This window comes from Mustela nivalis (genome assembly GCF_964662115.1).
Source record: "Mustela nivalis genome assembly, chromosome: 8".
In the NCBI taxonomy this organism is placed as follows: Eukaryota; Metazoa; Chordata; class Mammalia; order Carnivora; family Mustelidae; genus Mustela; species Mustela nivalis.
In genome coordinates this window covers 38,255,903-38,275,673 of record NC_139027.1, presented here as the reverse complement: position 1 = coordinate 38,275,673, position 19,771 = coordinate 38,255,903, and the positions used below count along the sequence as shown (strand labels likewise).

General features: G+C 44.8%; 2 gene segments (V, D, J or C); one reads left to right on the top strand and one right to left on the bottom strand.

Moving 5' to 3' along the window:
• The window catches only part of LOC309870877 (immunoglobulin kappa light chain-like), a 613,762-nt gene that overhangs the window by 21,840 nt on the left and 572,151 nt on the right, over nt 1-19,771 (bottom strand).
• LOC309870878 (immunoglobulin kappa variable 4-1-like) overlaps nt 5,307-19,771 on the top strand; it is a 49,817-nt gene continuing 35,352 nt past the window's right edge. The window contains exons 1-2 of the V gene segment in view: nt 5,307-5,630; nt 5,837-6,184.

Sequence of the window (19,771 nt, the reverse complement as noted above, 5' to 3'; positions counted from 1 at the left end):
CTGGTTGTACTTGGAAACTTGTGCGTCATTAGGTATCAATCATAATAGTCACAGGGCTAATCTGGTCTTCGCAGTGAGGATGTGTAAGTCCGTGGTATTCAAAATTCATCTAGCTCTTTGGAGCCCTTTATGCAGGATCGGGACCAGAGTAAGGCAGGTGAGGCACCAGCTTCAGGCACAAAATTTAAGGAGGTACCAAACAAACAAAAAAAAAGCCCTTCAGTATTTCAGATAAATAACATTTTAATGCAATGTTTAAAAGTCAAAATTTATGCAAAAAATCCACGATGAAAAAAAAATACCAGAATAGTGAGGAAAGACTGGATCTACCTTGTGAATAAAGAAATATCGATGGGGACTGTTTTATTTTGTGGCTATACTGTACTCGAGAGAAGTTAATTCTGCGTGCTTTCTTAAACTAGGGTGATAGGGATTTCCAGAAGAGTAGAATTTGTGAAGAAAATGTTTTGCAGTAAAATGCAAATGGACCACTTGTATGAAGGGGTGCAAAATTTCTATGAAAGATGAAAAGAAGTCAGACTGAAAACTGAGGAAATGTTCCCTCGGAAAGTTTTAGGTGGAGTCTGCAGAATCCTGGAAGATCCGCATTTTATTTATTCTGCCACTAGGTGGGGTCAGTGAGTGGGGTGACGTGATGTGGTCGTAGAGCTTGTCATTAAAGAACATAAGAGTACAAGACATTTGAATTGGAATAACGTGCAGATTAGCTTGTGGCTGTACTTGGCTGCAAATGGGAGGGGGACTTGAAATAATGGAAAGAGCCTAAAGTCTGATGAACTTCGTATATGACTTTACGCAAAACTTTCTTGGCCAAGCACCTATTCCCTAGTAAAAATGAAAATGCCGGGACAGAGGAAGTGTAAGGTTATTTCTAGGTTTAATATTCTGAGATATTTCAGGGGCACCTGGGTGGCTCAGTCGGTTAATTGTCTGACTCTGATTTCGGCTCAGGTCATAATCTTAGGGTCTGGAGATCAAGCCTTGTGTTGGACTTCCCACTCAGTGAGAAGCCTGTTTGGGATTCTCTCTCCTTCTCCCTGTCTCTGCCCCTCCTTCGCCACTCATGATCTCTCTTTCTCTCTCTCCCTATTAAAAAAAAAAAAAAAAGAATTCCGAGATATTTTGAAAGACAAAGGCTCCTGAGCAATCTTCCTCTAATATGTAATGCATGAATATGACCAGCAGAAGGCAGCAAGTGCCCGCAACTCTCCACCACCCTCTGTCCTGTCTAGTTTTTCTAAAGTTGTAATCTTCCAAACTTTCCACCCGCCCAGGGAGGAGTTGTGGTCCTATAAGGGACACTGTGTTCAGTTCAGCACCTGGGTGGCTCAGTGGGTTAAAGCCTCTGCCTTCAGCTCAGTTCATGGTCTTGGGATCCCGGGATGGAGCCCCACACTGGGCTCTCTGCTCAGCGGGGAGCCTGCCTCCCCAACTCTCTTTGCCTGCCTCTCTGCCTACTTGTGATCTCTGTCTGTCAAATAAATAAATAAAATCTTTGGGGGGGGGGAAAAAAAAAGAGCCAGTCCTGAAAGAGATTCTCCTTTTCTTTTTTTAAGTTTTGTTTTGTTTTTACATCTGCAAAGTAAAAAGACATTTTTAAGACATTTTCTTGGCTCCGGGATTTCACTCTCTCTTGGTTTGGCTCCTGTCTCACTGGCCACTCTTTCTTAGTCTCTTGTCAGTTCCTGCTTATCTCCCTCACCTCTCCACATTACCTGACAGGGCCTGGTCCCTGTTCCTCTACTTACACTCATGGCCTTGTGACCTCACACTGGGTCTGAATTCACCCCCATATCCCCGACTGGTTCCCTGAGCTCCAGACTCTCATATCCATTTGCCCAAGGCACATCGCCATCTGGAGTGCTAACAGCACAAAATCCAGTATGTCCAAATCAAAGTCCTGATACCTGTCTCCTCCCCCAAAGTTGCTTTTCCTCACCTTTCCCAACCTCAGTAAATGACATTTCATATTTCTTCTTGCTCAGGTCTTTCATTTTTCTGTCACTTGTCACATCCTGTATGTCATCAAAATGTATTTGTTCGACAGTACCAATACGAGCAGAATCTAACCACTCTTCCTACGGCCATGCCAGGGTCTCTTGACTAGATTACCAAGAAAGTGGACATGTCCTGGGCTGGATGCAAGTAAAAAAGGATGTTAAAATTCAACTTTTTTGGCATTTGCTTTGTAAGATGCCCTAGACGTCTATAATAAGGTAAGTATCAAGTGGGTGAGTTTCTTACATTCCCTGACTCTGAATTGCTTCATGTACCCATGGAATCCAACTGCTTCTGCTGTTCTCACCTTCTTTCCCTGATCTTGCTACTTCAGGCATACTGAGGTGGCTACTGAAAGGCCCTGTTTATCCGGGGTCTCATGCTTCTCCCCTTGGCAAGCTCGATCTATGTGCCCATATGCCGTAGGTGTGACTGTGGAATTTTGTGGACTGCTGGTACGATTTTCCCCACTTCTTGTTTTTTACCAAATCAATGAAGTTAATAGTGAGTGTCCTAGACTCTAAGATCTTCGAAGTAAAACATTTGTATTACACGTATAGAAATTTTGATTTAAAATCTGCACTAAAATACATTCGCTCGTTCTAGAAGAGCCACTGTGCTAGTTCTAGTCATAGTTTGAGTCTATGACTTCTTTTGTAATTCAGGCCAGACTCATTGCTTCTGAGGATTCATAAATTATTCAGAAGATTATCAAAGAATACTCACAGCTTCACGTATAAAATTGATTGGTGACCAATTAATATGCTGGGACATCATGTAGTAGGTAAACTTCTTCTGCATCCCCCCCCCCCCCAATGCAGAAGGGAGACATGGTGTCTCCATTGGGTGGGGGAGTCATCGGGGACCCAAATCTGCCCGATTATTGACTTCAGAGATGAAAAGCCTCGTGGAGAGGCGATAGGGGAGAGAATTTCAAGCAATATTAAAAAGAGCCAATTTGATGGGCTGGCATGATTCCTTGTCCCCTGGGGTTAACTATTCCGGTTTTCCTAAGAATGAGGGTTTCTCAGGGGCTGGGATTTCAGTATTAAATTCGAGAAAGTTCTGTGAAAACCGGGACACTTGGTCTTTGTACGACTCTGTGCTCTTGTGGGGGAGGCCGAGGTTCCGGGAAGGAGAAAGAGACGGAAGTGAAGACAATCAGTTCTCTGTGACCCATAGAGAGCTTTGAGAAAGGAAGAGAAATAGTAAGAATGGTCCATTGAGAGGACATGGGGGGGAGATAGAAATGAGTGTCATGTTTGGAATTTTTACAGTCTTCAGTGGTGGGACACGAGTTGCATGAAGAGTGTTATTAGTCCGTGTCCTCCAGAGAAACAGAGCTAGTAAGTACGCATGGAGAGAGATATTTTGAGAATTGGGTGTGTGGGGACTGGCAAATCCAAAATTGGCGGGCAGGCTGGAAATTCAGGGTAAGGTTGATATTGCAATCTGGAGGTCGAAATCTGTATGTTGGCAGCTCGGGCCCAATTTCTATGTTGCCTCTTGAGGAGGAATTGCTTCTCCTTTGGGAAACCTCAATCTTGGTTCTTAAAGCCTTCAACTGATTGGATGAGAGCCCCCCCCCCCCACACACACACACATTGTGGAGGTGTTCGGTATAGATAAATGTTTTTGTGATTTGTCCCGCATCACTGACCACCTGGGCCTGCATATACACAGGTGGGCTAAGGAATGTTATTTGTGACACTGGCGCTGTGTGAATGACCTTGGGAGCCAACTGTTTAAAATATATTGTCTGGCCTCCAGGAACAGCCCCTCTGTTGTGGATGTCAAGAGCTACAGCCTTGTCTCCCATCCCCTCCTGCGCCAGGCAGGGCTGCCCCCCACCCCCCGCCATGGGACAAACTGGACATGCTGCTTGCTCCAAACTGCACGTAGGTGAACCAATGTTTAATTTCAAACCCTATTATTTGCCTTATAAATATGGCTCTTGTGGGAATGGTCCATTGGAAGTGTCCCCTGAGGAGAGGACGCTCCGCCCAGGCCTCTCAGTTGGGACTCCGGCCTGTGTGTCTCCACCAGGCTTCCCAGCAGCTGAGGTGGGGTGTTGTAAGTATCCAGTATGAGGTAAAGTGGCCTTATTCTCATTTTTGCCTACTATTCTCTTCCTGTATGTGTAGATTCCTTTCCTCTTCAGTTTCTATTTTTTTTCTGTAATAATAATAATAAAGTTTTCTTTCCTTTTTGAAGCAAAACAGGGCTGTGGTGAATCTTTTCTGCAGCACGGGAGACTCTGTGTTGTGATAAGGGCTACTGATGTAGATGTTCATCACATTAAAAAATAACTTGGCAGCAACATCTAAATGGGCATTGACCACTCCACTGGGCGTGGACACATAAAATTAACCATCATCAGAGGTAAATGGAGGGGTGGAGTGATGGGAGAATCGACCCTTTGTGAGGGTGAGGTGTGGATCCCCAGGCAGAGTCTACTTGATACAGGCTCCGTCTGGGTCTAGGAAATGGCTCATGTCACGAAGCAGTGCAGCAGTCACGGCGATCCACGGAACAGCCAGGGTGCCACCTGACAGAGGAAGCCTCAGGCATCTGCCCCACTCAGAGGAAAGATGGCAGAAGTTTTGTAGCTGGACTTGCAGTGCGCCTGAAGCCTCCACAGCCTCTGCACTCCTCACCGGGACTGCGTGTCTTAAGGGAATCCCACCCCTGTCCCCTTCCCTCTGCTTAAGATGAAACAGTAGGAGGAGAAACAGGTGCAGGGAAGTTTATACGGTGCCCAAGCAACCCTGTGCTGACTTCTCAAACCACTGGAGGGAACTGAATTTTCTTGAAGGCAACTAGATTTCACTCATTGGTTAATTCAACACAAAACAGAAATATTGAACTGAAAAGATAGAATAACTGAAAATCAGGATTCAGTTTTCCCTTAGGTCCAATGAGGGTCCCACATGTCTCCCCAAGGGAGGAAATTCTGGGTCTGTCTTCCATCTCTTCCATCTCTCTGGCCCTTGCACAGCTCTGGGACCCAAGCTCAAGTGTTTGCCACTTCCTTACCCATCTGCAGGAGAAAATGGCTTCAGAGCTCCATGTTCCCCAGTCAGCGGTTTTATAAAAAGCTGGGCCCAAATTCTCCACTTTATTTTTATGTCTTCCAATTCTTTTGCCCCTCCTGCCTCCCATTATTTGTTTCCCAGCATATTTTGTTATTTTACCAGGGTTATTGATATGAAGAGCCAAGTTCATCATTTCTGGACACTGAACCCATTTAAAGACATTTTTAAATTGAAAATGGAAGCTCTTCACTCGATCTTGTAGCAGTTTGTCACTTTAGAACTAAGTTGTTCTCAGAGCTTCTGAGTTGACTTTTGTGTGTTCCTGTCATACAACTCTATTTTGGAGTTATTTTTGGCTCCTTACATTTCCACTGGGCACTTTCACAACCCACTGATTATGAGATTTGCTTCTGTTCCCCCTGACTGCTTTGCATAAGCCCCTGCAGGCCCAGACCAGATGCTCAGGCTGTATAAAAGGGGCCTTTGTTACATGAGCTGAGCTGTGTCGGGCAGGCAGGGGGAGCAAGATGGCATCACAGAGGCAGGTCCTCCTCTGCTTGTTGCTGTGGGTCTCAGGTGAGAAACTGAAAAGTGCCACAGTCCTTCTGGACTAGTGTCATTTTAAATAATTTTTTAAGATATATAATGTGAAACACTGGTTATTTCCAAAATAGACCCAACGATGTACTGCCATGTGGTACCATTAGGAAGCACGTTTGCAATGACATATTTCAGTGTGACTGGGATAAAGTGTGTCTGTGTCACCATTTTTCTGATTGCAGGTGCCCATGGGGACGTCACAATGACTCAGTCTCCAGGCTCCCTGGCTGTGTCTCCAGGTCAGCGGGTCACCATGAACTGCAGAGCCAGTCAGGGTGTTAGCAACTACGTAAACTGGTACCAGCAGAAACCTGGGCAGGCTCCCAGGATCCTCATCTATCGTGCATCCAGCAGGGCCACAGGCATCCCAGACCGGTTCAGCGGCAGCGGGTCTGGGACAGACTTCACCCTCACCATCAGCAACCTCCAGGCTGAAGATGTGGGGGACTATTACTGCCAGCATCATTATAGCTCTCCACCCACAGTGCTTCAGCCCCGAACACAAACCTGCTGCCGGGGGCCATGGGTCAGTGAGGCTTTGCTGCACCAGCTGCTTCCTCCCCACTCAGCCCTGAGCAGGGCTTGTAAGATTCCAGCAGAAAATGAAGGGAGTGGACTTCTCCTGCATCTCCCCATACCACTTTTTTTTTTTTTTTTTTAAGATTTTATTTATTCATTTGCCAAAGAGAAGGAGGGAGCACAAGCAGGGGGAGCAGGAGGCAGAGGGAGAAGCAGGCTCCCTTCTGAGCAGGGGGCCCAATGCAAGAATCCATCCCAGGATGCTGGGATCATGACCTGAGCTGAAGGCAGCCACTTAACCGACTGAGCCACCCAAGCATCCCACCTGCATCCTTTTTGTAGGAGGTTAATGAAGATAAATGCTGTGAAGATTGGGATGCTGCCAGGAGTTTTTGTGCCCCAGGTAGCTGGATGTTTCCCAGCATCCCATGGCAAGAGTGAGCCAGGAAGGTCTGTCTTTGGCCTCTGACCAAGGGCCGTGAACTTCACTTCCTGCGGGTCAGTTCTTCCTTTCTGCTCTTCTTGGACTCTGGGACATTTCTCTTTTATTTCCTCATTCTCTTTTCTTCACCCTCCATCACCCTCCCACTCTGAACCTTCCCAGGATGGAACCTTTGAGCTCTCCTATTCAGAATCTCCCACATGGAAGGTAGTGTCCCTCTCTCTTTTTCCTGCCATGGGCCCTGTTTCCCAGCCCTCCTGGGCAGTGTCCTGGACATTCATTTCTGCTCCAGCTCCTTTCCTACCTCCCTTCTCTCTCTCCCAGGTGTACTCATTCTCACAAAGGCAATTCTCGGATTATTTTTTTCTTTTTGATTTTATCTATTTATTTATTGCTGATGGGGAGGGGCTGAGAGAGATGGCAAGACTTTCAGGCAGACACCCTGTTGAGTCAGACCTGACGCCCGCTGTGTCTCACACGCCTGAGATCATGACCTGAGTTGAAACCAAGAGTCAGACGCTCAACAGACTGAGCCACCCAGGCACTCTGATTCCCTCACTCTTCAACCCTCTCACTTTAGGAACACAGGATACTGTGCCTCAACACATTTTTCACCACTTGTCACCTTTTCCTTTAAAGTCGTCCCTTGGGCATTTGGGTCCAGGACCCCAGGACCATGGCCTGAGCTGAAGGCAGAGACTCAACAGACTGAGCCACCCAGGCATCCCTGAGATCCCGAGATGCTCAGCATTTTGTAATGGTGGAGAGCTAGTCATGATTTTCTATTTTTTTTATTTTTTCAATTTATTTATTTTTAGGAAAACGGTATTCATTATTTTTTCACCACACCCAGTGCACCATGCAATCCGTGCCCTCTATAATACCCACAACCTGGTACCCCAACCTCCCATCCCCCTGCCACTTCAAACCCCTCAGATTGTTTTTCAGAGTCCATAGTCTCTTGTGATTCACCTCCCCTTCCAATTTGCCCTAACTCCCTTCTCCTCTCTAACACCCCTTGTCCTCCATGATATTTGTTATGCTCCACAAATAAGTGAAACCATATGATAATTGACTCTCTCTGCTTGACTTATTTCACTCAGCATAATCTCTTCCAGTCCCGTCCATGTTGCTACAAAAGTTGGGTATTCGTCCTTTCTGATGGAGGCATAATACTCCATAGTGTATATGGACCACATCTTCCTTATCCATTCATCCGTTGAAGGGCATCTTGGTTCTTTCCATAGTTTGGCGACCATGGCCATTGCTGCTATAAACATTGGAGTACAGATGGCCCTTCTTTTCACGACTTCTGTATCCGTGGGGTAAATACCCAGGAGTGCAATTGCAGGGTCATAGGGAAGCTCTATTTTTAATTTCTTGAGGAATCTCCACACTGTTCTCCAAAGAGGCTGCACCAACTTGCATTCCCACCAACAGTGTAAGAGGGTTCCCCTTTCTCCATATCCTCTCCAACAAATGTTGTTTCCTGTTTTGTTAATTTTGGCCATTCTAACTGGTGTAAGGTGATATCTCAATGATCATGATTTTCTGATGGCGCACCCAAGGCATGGCCAGGAGAGTGACTGATCAAGATTGAGTGGGGAGAGACAATTGGAGGAGAATCAGCCAAACAACTGAGAGAGCAGGTAATGGAAGGTCATATACTGAGTACTCTGAAACCACTGGGAATTGTGACAGGCTGTGAGAGGCTGTAGGAGGTGGGAACTGAAATATTCCAGAAACCAGGAGAGACTTTGGGGCTGATGTTTGTCTGCAATAAGGAATGATACTAGGAAGGAATGATACTAGAGTGGTGTAGTCTACCTATCTTGATTTCAAACACTGTTCTTCCACTTTATGGGCAGGCCAAGAAGTCTAAAAGTGGCTGAAAGGGGCGACAGAAGCTCGGTGAACAGGCTGCTGGGGAAACACAGAGGACAGGGTGGGGGCTACTGTGAATGTCAGTGGTTTGGTGGGTAAGCGTGGGGGGAGAAGGTGTCCAGGTGGTGAGTCCTTTATCTTTCCCATCTTCCATATTTTTTGTTTGCCTCACTCTTAAACCTGCTTTGCTGTTCTTTCCAAATTTAAAATGTTTTCTAGTGACAAAAGGAGGCTGCTCTTTGCTCCTGGTTTTGCACTAGAAGATTTGTTTTTTGATATTAAAAATATGTTGGGAAGAGAATAATGTGCATTGGTTCCAGCACAAGGATAGACTGAGATATAGTGTTGTCTCCTTCCTGAGCTGTTTTTTTTTCTGGATAAAATTTGAATGGCAAAGTCAGGAAATAGGAATGCTCAGCAGATGGAGACTACAAACATCTGGTAGAGAGGAGGTTCTGCATGGGGACGGCTGTTGGAGGCAATGGGAAGCAAAGTAGGAACCTGAGTGGAGAAGGCCAGACTAGGGCTGTCATGACTAGCATGAGGGCTGAAGTCTGATGTGGGGTCCTGTCATTGTGACAGTACATCCTGATGTTGTAAGACCCAAGTCAGCCATATTGTCTTCAGCTTGCAGGCTGCGGATGGTAGGAGTCAAGTCTGTCCTAGAGCCGCTGCTTCTGAATGGGCGAGCACCCCACTAACTCAGGTGGAAGGGAGGTAAATGAGGGCCTTTAACCCCTGCTGGTGCAGGCCAAGCAGTGCTTCCTGGCCGGGCTCTCACTGGTCCTGCAGCTGATGGAGACTCTCTCCTGGGGAACCGCCAGGGACCTGGCAGCTTGGGAGAGTGTCATGCGCTCACCGGAAGCTGCCATCAGAAGCACACTGGGCTGATGCAGAGATGCTGTGTTTCTGTTAGAGCCAGAGTGGGCCTCCCAAGGTGAGGCCAGGCCCTAAACAAGCCTGTGCGGTTGGTGGCATTCATTTCCTGTCCCCTCCCAATACCACTCTTCTCAGGGAGCATGAGGGTCCCCCTGGGGACATTTTCTCGCCTGCATCATAAGAGCAGGAGCCTGCGGAACTGGCACCATCAGGCTGCCTCTTGCCCTCCCAAGGCTGCTCATACCTTCTCCGTGGAAAAGACCCAGTGAGCAGCATCAGGCCTGTGGTGGAGGCAATAGGGGTGGGAGGTTGATGCAAATCCCCGTGGAGGACGAAGGCAGAGCTGACAGAGTCCAAGGTCGTGGTGGTACCTGGTGGTGCTGCCTGCCGGCCACTCCCTTGGACCCCCTGCCATTGCCTGGCCCTCGCCCTGACAGATGACAAACAACTAGAATGACCCGTTAGGCGATGGTAAGTCACATGTGGCTCAGCCTGCTCCTGTCTGGGAAAAGTCACTGGGAGCCACTTGGGAATGCATTTTGTAGAAGATGAAGAATTAGTTCATGAGAAATTGTTGAGGTGATAGAGGATGTGCTCTACCTTGCGAGCTGGGATTCACACAGGTCTGTCTTCTGGGCTTTGTCATGGTGCCTTCACACTACATGTCAATGTTAGAGGCAGGGTGAATGTGAGTTGGGCACAGGGGCTTCTCGACTCTGAGCGGGAGTGACTGCTCTGCCTGGGAGGGCTTCAGGAAGACAGGACATTGGTTTCCAGGACTGAGCAGATAGAGCCCCGTGCTTATCCACACTCAGGCAAGTTCCTTGATTAGTGTCTGTTCAGGCAAGTTCCTTGATTAGTGTCTGTTCCCAGCCATCACCAAGGTTCCATGCTCAGCCCTCTCACCATTTCCAGGTCCTGAGGACATGTCAGGACTTCATTTGAAGGCCTTTTACTCAGTGGGGCTGGCTTCCTCTCCCCATTGGAGCCAGGCCACCCTAGTTCACTCTTTTATAATCCCACAGCTTTCTCTTCCTGACCATAATCACAATTTGAAATAAATTCTGTGTTAATTCTAGGGATTAAGAGTGTTCCTGAAATAACCTATATCCTCACAGTAGGACAGCCCAGGGTACTCCCCAATGTGTCATCAGACTAGAAGGCAAAGTTTTAAGAAACTGGTCCCCCAATCCCTTGGGACATGCTTGTGCTATACATGGAAATTTCTTTTGACTCCAAGTCCCACAGGGTGTTCTGAGAGCACATGCCGCTTTGGGCAAAACCTTAAGCTCTTCTGAGCTGATTTGCATGTTGTGTCATTAGAAAAAACCCCAGGCTGCTCTTAACATCCTTAAAGGCAGCAGTCAGGGCCTCCGAGGAGCAGCCTCTAGTCCAGTTCTCCAAGATGGGGTCTGGGGCTTCCCTGCTGTGGATCCTTTGCTCTGGGCTCTGGTGAGAGGGGGGCACACAGAGAAATGGTGGGCAAACTCACTGTGGCTTCGATACTTTTGGTATCTCTGGGTTCTTGGTGGCTGGAATTCAAGCATTTGGCATGGGGTTCCAGTTGCCCAGTTCCCTTCCATTTTTTGGTTCCTCAGAATGTTGTCCATGACCCTGACTACAAGGTCATCAGTGCTGTGGATCTCCACTGGGATGCTCTCAGCACCTCTGTCAAATTTGTTGAGTTTCTCATTCTAGGCTGCACTGGGGACATTGTGCTGACCCAGTCTCCAGCCTCTTTGACTATGTCTCCAGGGCAGAGGGCCACCATCTCTTGCAAGACCAGTCAGGAAGTCAGTGACATTTTGGGCATTACACACTGTATTACATGGTATCAACAAAAATCAGGACAGCGTCCGAGAATCCTGATTTATAAAGCATCTAGTGGAGTGTGTGGGGTCCCGGTCCGGTTCAATGGCGATGGGTCTGGGACGGAATTCAGTCTCACGACTGGTCTGGTGGAGGATGGGGAGGCTGCCAGTTATTACTGCCAGAAGAGTAAGGAGACTCCTCTCACGGTGCTCTGGGTGTAAACAAAACCCTCCACAGGTGGCTGCTCAGTTAGGCTCCATTCTTCAGGTGTTTCTCCTCATGACCCAGGGTCTCTGGGTGGTTTGGGTAAAAGGGTCAGACTATGAGAGAGGAGGATCTTGGACTGACATGTGTCTGTGTGTTTGTGTTTTCCACAGAACCTGTTTTATAATTTAATGATCATATGACTGCAGGGCTCACATAGTCACCCTCCATGTTGTTCAGAAACCAAGAACTGAATGTAGTTATCTGTGCTCCTTTGATTCAGGTTTCTCTATCTCTGCATATTTCTCAAAATGACTTCTGTCCTAGATTATTTACTTGTCTTTTTCACCTTGTCCAATTATCATGTCCTTTTTCTATGAAACCCATCATGTATCTGGCCAAGGTCTTTTCTTGTCTTCCTTTTCTGTTTTCTAGAACATTACAGGTAGGCTGAACTCCAGAAGCCTAAGTATGCACAGTGACAAGGATGAAAGGGACAGTTTTCACATCCAATTCCACCCCTACCTTGGCCTCCCTTGGGCTTCTGTATCTTCCCCAGGGGGAGCTGGGAAAACTGACAAATAGTGTCCTGTAACATGTCAGGGTCCTGAGATTCCCATTAGTTTCTAAGCTTGTAACACAGTATCACCACATAGGAATTTTACTGTCCTATTCCTTTTTTACTGCCCCATGAAAAGTTAGCACTAACTTAGTGGATAAAACACACATTGATCATCACATAGTGTCTAGGTGTCAGTCTTCTAGGCAGGGTTTAGCTGGGTTCTCTTCTTGGGGTCTTCCAGGATGAAACCAAGGTGTTGGCCCGACTCCTTTCTCATCCAGAGTCTTGAAGAATTTGTTTCCAAGGTCTTTTCAGGTTGTGGGAAGAATTCTTTTCTTTGTGACTATGTGACTAAAGGTCCTGACCTTTGGTGCTGTAGGCCGGAGGTCACCTCAGTGTCCTAGAGGCCACTCAAAGTTCCTGACATGTGAGATCCTTACTAATCATAGCAGCAAGGGGAAATTCATCCGCAAGGGAGAGATCTTAGTTCCTCCCTTAAGGGCTTCGTCCTGATTTAGTGAGGTCCAGCCAGCATAATCTCCATTTTAATTAACTGAGATTCAACTGATTTGGGATGGTAGTTGCATCTGTCAAATCCCTTCCGCTCTGCAAATCATATGGGCTCGAAGGAAGTTGAGCTCTGCCCACACTGAATGGGAGGGCATGAACCCTGGGCTGTAGGTGTCATGGGCCCCCCCACCCAAGTTCTGTCTGCTACAGCTGTCACACTTACTTAAGGCTTTTTTGTTTGCTTATTTCCATTTTCTTTCTCCCAAGAGTCCCTAGTGCTGAGGACATCAAATAAAAAATCTCCCCAGGTAAATGGATCATGAAGAGCATCGGACCCACACCTCAGGACCATGTTTCCATTCTAGCTTCTCATATTTCTCCTGTTGCTTCCCAACTGAAGAAATAGCCAATATTTCTCTCAGTTTTGTATTTAATTTGTAATAAATGGATAAACAAATAATATTAGACATGTAATTTGAAAAATGCCTGAATTAGGAAAGAAAGAACCATCTCATAGGAATGGCCTATGCTCCTACCCTAAGAATCTAGAAAATAAAGAACAAACAAAATCCAAGCAGGTAGAATGAAGGAAATATAAAAACTAGAGTGGAAATCAATGGAATATATATTTTAGCCCCTCAAAACTTAGGATCCTTTTAAAACCAGCATGGTGTAGAGAGCTAAATGTATTGTCGTGCTAATGAGCCAAGGGCTGTGTATCATTCAGTTTCAGAGGGAAAGGTAAATGTTTTAGCTCAGCCTTATAGGTGGGTGGAGGGCGGTTCTCTTCTCTAGAGGGAGCCAGGGTCTGTCATCCGCTGAACATCCTTGCATATATCTAGGCTCCAGATCACACACTGGGGTTCTAGTTTCCCTCGCTTTGGGGGTTCAGAGGTCTTTACAAAGACCTTAATGTATGGACAAGGGCTCAGTTCAGCAGCGGCCAGGGGAAGAGAGGGCACTCCTGTGGGGGTTGGGATTTGCTGATGGAAATTATGCTCACCAGATTCTTACCACAGAAGAAATTCACCTCCGACACTGCCCCTTTCTTTGGTAATGGGGTTGAATTAAGCTGTGTGGACAGGAACGTGTAAGTGATGCCCTGGTCCAGAGGTCCACATGCCTCCCAAAAGCCCTTGAGAACCTTCCCTCTCCTCTGCCAGCCTAACTTCTCCAGGTGGAAGGATCACAGGGACTTCTAAGCCAGGACTCCCTCACCCACGAGCTGCTGCATTGCTTCTTCCTCAGCAACCACAAAACCCTCTAAATTGGATGTGGGTGGGAACTCTTAACTGTCTTACCAGCCCTGGAGGCCTAAGGTGCAGCCTATTACTGTTGCCAGCAGGGGGCAGCTACCCACCCACAGTGTTGGAGACAGCAACAAAAATTACAGCTGTGTGCCCTGCTGTGCTCCCTTGCATACCCTGAAAGTCATGGTCTCTGCTTCTTAGTCTGGGAGACCTCACTGTGGCCCTCTGTGGTGCCTGGGCATGGCTGATTGTAGAAGATGCTTGACTTTCAGAGGGAAGAGGAGGAACAGCATCTGGAGAATGAGTCGGTTCTCAGTGGGCTCTATTTTGGCGGCAGCCTGGGTCATGAAGGGAAAGGTGCAGGTGTGATGCCATTCCTCCAGAGCATTACTCTTGTTTTGTTTTTGTTTGTCTGTTTAAGATTTTTATTTATTTATCTGCCAGAGAGAGAGCACAAGTAGGCAGAGGGAGAAGTGGTCTCCCCGCTGAGCAGAGAGCCAGACATGGGGCTTGATCCTAGGACCCTGGGATCATGACCTGAGTTGAAAGTGAAAACTTAACTGACTGAACCAACCAGGTGCCCACCACCCACTTAGGTCATTCTTATAACAAAATTACATTCTGCACTACCCCATAAGGCTTTATTTGCTAACGGGATTGGGTTAAACCTGTCTGGACAGGTACCTATAAATAATGCCCTGGACCAGATGTACACACACCACAAAAGCACTGAGAACCTTCCCTCTACTATGCTTGCCTAACTTAGACAAATGGAAGGACCGCAGGGACTTATAAGCCAGGACCTCCTCACTCACACCCTGCTGATTTATATCTTACTCTGGAACAAATAATCCAAAAATTTATATGGAACCAGAGAAGAGCCCCAATCACCAAAGGAATGCTGTAAAAGAAGAGCAAAGCTAAAGGCATCACAATTCCAGACTTCAAGCTCTATTACAAAGCTGTCTTCATCAAGACAGTATGGTACTGGCACAAAAACAGACCCATAGACCCACGGGACAGAATAGAGAAAGCAGAAGTAGACTCTCAACTCTATGGTTAGCTAATCTTTGACAAAGTATGAAAGAATACCCAATGGAAAAAATGTAAATCTCTTCAACAGATGATGTTGGGAAAATTGGATAGCTTCATGCAGAAGAATGAATCTGGGCCAGTTTTTTAGACCGTACACTAAAATAGACTCAAAGTGGGTGAAAGACCTCAGTGTGAGACAGGAATCCATCAAAATCCTAGAGGAGAACACAGGCAGCCACCTCTGTGACCTAGGCCACAGCAACTTCTTGCTGAATGTTTCTTCAAAGGCCAGGGAAACAAAGACAAGAAATGAAGTATTGGGACTTCATTGGGATTAAAAAGATTTATGGCAGAAAAAAGTGGTGGTAGAAATACAAAATAGAGAACCATGAGAAAACAGTTATAGCCTACATTGTACCATTATTGTGCTAGTCAAGGTCAGACAACCAGCTATCCAGAAAAATAAAAGTTTAGAAAGAAGAAATATTTATTTATTTATTTAATATTTTTTAAAGTATAAGGAATTGAGTCAGTGATATTGTAATAGTACTGTATAGTGACAGGTGTGGCCATAGAATAATGTATAAACTTGTTGAATCACTATGTTGTATAGATAAAATAATATAGCCCTGTGTGCCAATGAGGCTAAAACAAAAAATGAGGAAGCACTTAAAATCTGTGATCCAAACATCTTCCATAGGAATCCAAAGAAAAATAAGTTCTGGTTCATGGTCGGTGTTCCAGGAGGTTTCTAAATTCACCTTCTCCTTTGGACACATGGAACCTATAGCTGCACATGGGACAATTCCTACTGTGAGACATCCAGAAACTAGCTAAGGGACTCCTACACATTGGGTTAAAGTGGTCATACCCACATTGAAACACGTGCACAATGCTGGGACACATTCTTGGCATAAAGTCCACCTCCAACAGAACAGTATACCATTGGAAGGAAACTTGTAAACCCCGGTTTCTCCCTGAAGAGCAAAGGGTTTGGACCCAACTTCTAGTGCCCCAACTTGGCAAAACTTCCACCTGAGGAACTGGCCCCCAAACACCTCTATCTGGAAGCCAGCGGGACGTGCACAAAGACGCCCCCAAGACACTAGTAAACAAAGTAACAGGGAGCAGACAGAACAGCCCATCTCCCAGTCTTACCCTCCAAGAAGCCTATTTTCAGATCTTAAAGACTCCTGCCTAACAGTTAGGCTTCCAATTCAGAACACATCTATGGACTGACTGCATTCCTCCCTGGAAATCGGGGAAGCCTAGGTGTGCAATCTGCATTCTCTCTCTGCCCAGCTCCAGGTCCCTGGTGTCTCCCTGGAAAGAGCTTGTGCACTTGTCTGGTGCCCCAGCAGTCCTTGACCACCTGGCTCTGTTGGCTAGCAGGGCTCAAGTTCTCAGACCTACAGGGCTAGAGCAAATAGAGACAAATAAGTATTTGCAGAAATAACACTTGCGTGTTAGAACTGGCAAAGTAATACTGGCAGTACACTTGCAAATATTACAATAAGCTCATGATAAACTTCCAAAAAGATGAGCTTGCAAAAATAATATTTGTGTATTATAATTTTAAATAATACAATAAATTTGTATAATAAATGGTAAGACTTTATTAATTTGATATCTTGACTGAGTATAAGATTTTTCTGGATTGATTTTCTGCAATTTCATTTATTATGGCATCAAAATTTGTACTTTTAGCAAAATCAATTTCCTTATGTATTTGAAAATAACACTGTCTTTTGGCAAATACAAGACCTCAAATAATATTTGATAATTGTTTTTATTTATTTCTTTTCAGCATAACAGAATTCACTGTTTATGCACCACACCCAGTGCTCCACGCAACACGTGCCCTCCATAATACCCACCACCTGGCTCCCCCAACCTCCGACCCCCCTCCTCTTCAAAACCCTCAGTTTGTTTTTCAGAGTCCATAGTCTCTCATGGTTCACCTCCTCTTCCAATTTCCCCCAACTCCCTTCTCCTCTCCATCTCCCTGTCCTCCATATTATTTGTTATGCTCCACAAATAAGTGAAACCATATGATAATTGACTCTCTCTGCTTGACTTATTTCACTCAGCATAATCTCTTTCAGTCCTGTCATGTTGCTACAGAAGTTGGGTATTCATCCTTTCCGATGGAGGCATAATACTCCATAGTGTGTATGGACCACATCTTTCTTATCCATTCGTCTGTTGAAGGGCATCATGGTTCTTTCCACTGTTTGGCAACCATGGCCATTGTTGCTATAAACTTGAGGTACAGATGGCCCTTCTTTTCATTACATCTGTATCTTTGGGGTAAATACCCAGTAGTGCAATTGCAGGGACATAGGGAAGCTCTATTTTTAATTTCTTAAGGAATCACCACACTGTTCTCCAAAGTGGCTGCACCAACTTGCATTCCCACCAACAGTGTAAGAGGGTTCCCCTTTCTCCACATCCTCTCCAACACACATTGTTTACTGTCTTGCTAATTTTGTCCATTCTAACTGGTGTAAGGTGGCATCTCAATGTGGTTTTGAATCTCCCTGATGGCTAGTGATGATGAACATTTTTTCATGTGTCTGATAGCCATTTGTATGTCTTCATTAGAGAAGTGTCTGTTCATGTCTTCTGCCCATTTTTTGACATGATTATCTGTTTTGTGTGTGTTGAGTTTGAGTTCTTTATAGATCCTGGATATCAACATTTTGCAAATATCTTCTCCCATTCTGTGGGCTGCCTCTTAATTTTGTTGACTGTTTCCTTTGCTGCGCAGAAGCTTTTGATCTTGGTGAAGTCCCAAAAGTTCATTTTCACTTTTGTTTCCTTTGCCTTTGGAAACATATCTTGAAAGAAGTTGTTGTGGCTAATATCAAAGAGGTTACTGCCTATGTTCTCTAGGATTCTGATGGATTCCTGTCTCACGTTGAGGTTTTTCTTTTTTTTTTTTTTAAATCATTTTTGAGTGTATCTTTGTGTACAGTGTAAGAGAATGGTCGAGTTTCATTCTTCTACATATAGCTGTCCAATTTTCCCAGCACCATTTGTTGAAGAGACTGCCTTTTTTCCACTGTATATTTCCACTGTATATTTTTTCCTGTCAAAGATTATTTGACTATAGAGTTGAAGGTCCATACCTAGGCTTTCTACTCCATTCCACTGATCTATGTGTCTGTTTTTAGGCCAGTACCATGCTGTTTGGTGTAGTAAAGTTACTTTACCTTACTTTACTACAAGTAAAGCTTGTAGTAAAGCTTTGTAGTAAAGCTTGAAATCAGGTAACGTGATGACCCCAGTATTGCTTTTCTTTTTCAACATTTCCTTAGCAATTTGGGGTCTCTTCTGATTCCATACAAACTTTAGGATTATTTGCTCCAGCTCTTTGAAAAATACTGGTGGAATTTTGATCAGAATGGCATTAAAAGTGTAGATTGCTCTAGGCAGTATAGACATTTTAACAATGTTTATTCTTCTGATCCAAGAGCATGGAATGGCCTTCCATCTTTTTGTGTCTTCTTCAATTTCTTTCATAAGTGCTCTGTAGTTCCTCAAGTACAGATCCTTTACCTCTTTGGTTAGGTTTATTCCCATGTATCTTATGATTCTTTGTGCTATAGTAAATGGAATCGATTCTCTAATTTCCCTTTTTGTATTTTCATTGTTAGTGTATAAGAAAGCCACTGATTTCTGCACATTGGCTTTATATCCTGCCATGTTGCTGAATTGTTGTATGGGTTCTAGTAGTTTGGAGGTGGAGTCTTTTGGGTTTTCCATATGAAGAATCATGTCATCTGCAAAGAGAGTTTGACTTCTTCATTGCCAATTTGAATAGCTTTTATTTTTCTTTGTTTTCTGATTGCTATTGCTAGGACTTCTAATACTATGTTGAACAAGATTGGTGAGAGTGGGCATCCTTGTTGTGTTCCTGATCTCAATGGGAAGGCTGCGAGCTTTTTCCCATTGAGGGTGATATTTGTTGTAGGTCTTTCATAGATAGATTTTATGAAGTTCAGGAATGTTCCCTCTATCCCTATACTTTGAAGCGTTTTAATCAGGAATGGATGCTGAATTTTGTCAAATGCTTTTTCTGCATCGATTAAGAGAACCATGTGGTTCTTCTCTCTTCTCTTATTAATTTGTTCTATCACACTGATTGATTTGTGAATGTTGAACCATCCTTGTAATGCAGGTATGAATCCCATCTGGTCACGGTGGATAATCTTTTTAATGTGCTGTTGGATCCTATTTGCTAGGATCTTGTTGAGAATCTTAGCATCCATCTTTATCAGTGATATTGGTCTGACATTCTCCTTTTTGGTGTGGTCTTTGCCTGGTTTGGGGATCAGTGTAATGCTGGCTTCATAAAAAGAGTCAGGAAGTTTTCTTTCTGCTTCAATTTTTTGAAACAGCTTCAAGAGAATAGGTGTTATTTCTTCTTTGAAAGTTAGAATTCTCCAGGGAATCTGTCAGGTCTTGGGCTCTTGTTTTTTGGGAGGTTTTTGATCACTGCTTCAATCTCATTACTAGATATCGGTCTATTCAGGTTGTCAATTTCTTCCTGGTTCAATTTTGGGAGTTTATAGTTTTCCAGAAATGCATCCATTTCATCTAGGTTGCTTAGCTTATTGGCATATAACTGTTGATAATAACTTCTGGTTATTGTTTCTATTTCCTTGGTGTTAGTTGTGATCTCTCCCTTTCATTCATAATTTTATTGATTTGAGCTTTCTCTCATCTCTTTTGGATTAGTTTGGCCAATGGTTTATCAATCTTATTGATTCTTTCAAAAAACCTGCTTCTACATTGAGAATGATATTTGCGGTGGGTTTTTCATAGATGGCTTTGATGATATTGAGGTATGTGCCCTCTATCCCTACACTTTGAAGAGTTTTGATCAGGAAGGGGTGCTGTACTTTGTCAAATGCTTTTTCAGCATCTATTGAGAGTATCATATGGTTCTTGTTCTTTCTTTTATTGATGTGTTGTATCACATTGACTGATTTGCGGATGTTGAACCAACCTTGCA